Source organism: Austrofundulus limnaeus, unplaced genomic scaffold, assembly GCF_001266775.1.
Source record: "Austrofundulus limnaeus strain Quisiro unplaced genomic scaffold, Austrofundulus_limnaeus-1.0 Scaffold123, whole genome shotgun sequence".
Taxonomy (NCBI): Eukaryota; Metazoa; Chordata; class Actinopteri; order Cyprinodontiformes; family Rivulidae; genus Austrofundulus; species Austrofundulus limnaeus.
This window is the reverse complement of record NW_013952525.1, coordinates 19,267-21,976: the sequence shown is the minus strand read 5'-3', so window position 1 is coordinate 21,976 and position 2,710 is coordinate 19,267. Positions and strand designations below refer to the sequence as shown.

Genomic DNA, 2,710 nt, shown 5'->3' with positions numbered 1-2,710 from the left:
TATAAGTTCAAACTTTCCAGTTTCATGTTTTCTGGACCATGATCTCAATCTTTCATGCTTTTGAACCATGACACCTTTAACCACAAACAGGATGCTCATGGGCTCAACGTCACAAAAATCTTCCATCAGTGCTCACGTCGCATCACGAAAAACACGACTTTGCGGCTTCCCTTTTTGTTTCGATCTCGGCAATTCACTCAAAATCCCCAAGTATAAGTCCTCGACTAAAAATAGTTTAAGCCTTCACGACCCACTTACCTGGTGAAGGCAGGAGCCTGACGAGGAGCAGAGGTAATGAGGGGTCCTGGGAGGACACTGGGACCAGGTGAGGCTGAGACACAGAACTCAACAACACACAAGAATATGTCAGTAATAAAGTAGAGGCTGGTACAAATCGATCAGTAAACACAAGAATCCCAGGAAACAGAAAAAAAAAACAAGTTAGGTGTGAAACCTGATCTAAAACACAAAGAATCAAATAACCCAAACGGTACAAATCATGAGAGTTTTATCTAGTTTACAACATTTATCTTGTAGAAGAGTCAAAGTTTAATTAGATTAGATTCTGGCATTTTGACGTCACGTTGAATCAACATCAGGTAGGTGTGTTGGATAACCAATGATTTTTATTTAGATTTTGCAAATCTAATCAACGATGAAACAGCAACGCCAATTTCACATCATAATTCTCAACATTGGTGAATTTGCCAACTTTAAATCAATACTGATTTTAGTCTAAATGTTTCAAATTTAATCGAGGAGTTTTGTCAAATTGCCTAACCTAAATTAACCCTAACCTGCATTTTAATAGTCTGATATAGAAATATATTGTAGTGTTGCACCTCACAGCTACAGAGACAGACAATGCTACTTTTGTTATGGCTAAACACCAACCACTAGATAACATCTTAGAGGAAGTTTTATTTAGAACATCACAGACAGAGTAAAACCCACAGGGTTTATTGATGACTACCACTCTCACTCATGGTTACTCTGCTGAATAGCTTAACACAAACTAACAAATAATGGATACACAACAGTAACAGGAACAGACTAATCACTAAAAGAACAATATTATAAACAACACTGAAATTATTAACAGCCAACACAAATCCTAAATTCTTCATTAAAGTCAAACAAACAGACAAACACAGTAGGATGCTACAGTATTGTTTTGATCATGGTTTTAACTGAAGTATTGATGGGCTGAACCATAGCTGCACAGCAAAAATCTTGAAACTGGTACATTAACGATGTTCAAGTACTTCCAACCTGACGTTGCTCCTATGCTTCCCACTTTGGGAACTGAGTGAGAACAGTCCGACTGTCATTTGGGTTTTGTCTTTGCTTTCTTTGTGGTTTTACACAAGTGTTTTTTTTTTTTTTTGTGCACTGATAATATGTTTGTACAGAAAACCTGGAATATCTTGAATCTGCTCATCCAACAAATATTTTCAATTCCGGCAAACAGATGATGTCACTTAAAGAGAGTCTGTTTCTGTGTATCACAATAGAAATAAAGATGAGACTGAGTTCAAATATATCATCAAATATACAAAAACACAACTGATTCTGTGTCAATATTTCAAAAACAAAACAAAAAATGTAAAAGTTGTGTGTTCAAAACAAAACTAAGTACTCTTGTTAAACAACTCATCCGTCATTCGGTGAAAAAAATATTCACAAGTGTAAAATCTTTCCAGAAGTGAATGTCGCAACAAATTCACCCCAAGATCAGACTGTGCAAACAAAAACAGGAGCTTTAACTTTGGCTCTAAGGGTCTCAATTATCACCTAATGTTTTTGTTTTTGTTTGTTCATCTTTTGTGTTTATTTCTTAAGTGTCACTGTTCCAGTGGTTTCCTCTGTTCCTGCCCCACCCACCCTCACCTGTTCCTGTTTGTCTCACAGACAGGTGAGTCTGTTCTTCAGTTGAGCATCACACACACACACACACACACACACACACACACACACACACATTCTGTGTCGCCTTGGTTCTTCTGTTTTTGTGTTTGCCTGTCATGCCAACTCTTTGTTGTCTCAGCTTAATAAACGAGTTTGTCATGATGTCCTGTTTGGAGGAGGTAAGAACCCAAGGATTAGAACCAGAGAGTCAGAACTCAAAGGTAAAAATGAAGAACTAATTATTTTACAAAAAAAGGAAAACAAAAAGCTGTCAAGGCAGCAAAAAGGTACTCAGAAATAATCGCACAAAGGAGAAAAAAACACGAATGGCTGACGAGCAGAATGCACAGATGCTGGACAAACCGAGTGACGCAATATTTAAGAGACGCTAACGAGGAGAAGGACAAACACCTGAGGAAAAAGATAATGAAAATCAGGTGTGAGTGGGTGGGCCGGAAAAACATTAAAGTGGAAACTGATTATTGTGGACAGTCAGAGACAGAGGAGCATGTGATCATATATTGTAATAAATACACAGCAGGTAAAATAAGTATTGAACACGTCACCATTTTTCTCAGTAAATATATTACTAGAGGTGCTAATGACATGAAATTTTCACCAGATGTTGGTAACAACCCAAGTGATCCATACATACAAAGAAATCAAACCATAAATGTCCAGAAATGAAGTTATTTGTAATAATGTGGAATGGCACAGGGAAAAAGTATTTACTGAAATTTATCTAATACTTTGTACAAAAGCCTTTGTTGTCAATGACAGCTTCAAGACGCCTCCTGTATGG

The 2,710-nt window shown here is 37.1% G+C and overlaps 1 protein-coding gene across 1 annotated transcript in view; it reads left to right on the top strand.

The window, feature by feature from the left end:
* The first annotated feature begins 1,765 nt into the window (after nt 1–1,765).
* The window catches only part of il1b (interleukin 1, beta), a 15,366-nt gene continuing 14,421 nt past the window's right edge, over nt 1,766–2,710 (top strand). The window contains exon 1 of the mRNA XM_014015087.1: nt 1,766–1,915. The gene's annotated coding sequence lies outside the window, so the exon portion shown is untranslated. The remainder of the gene's footprint in view (nt 1,916–2,710) is intronic.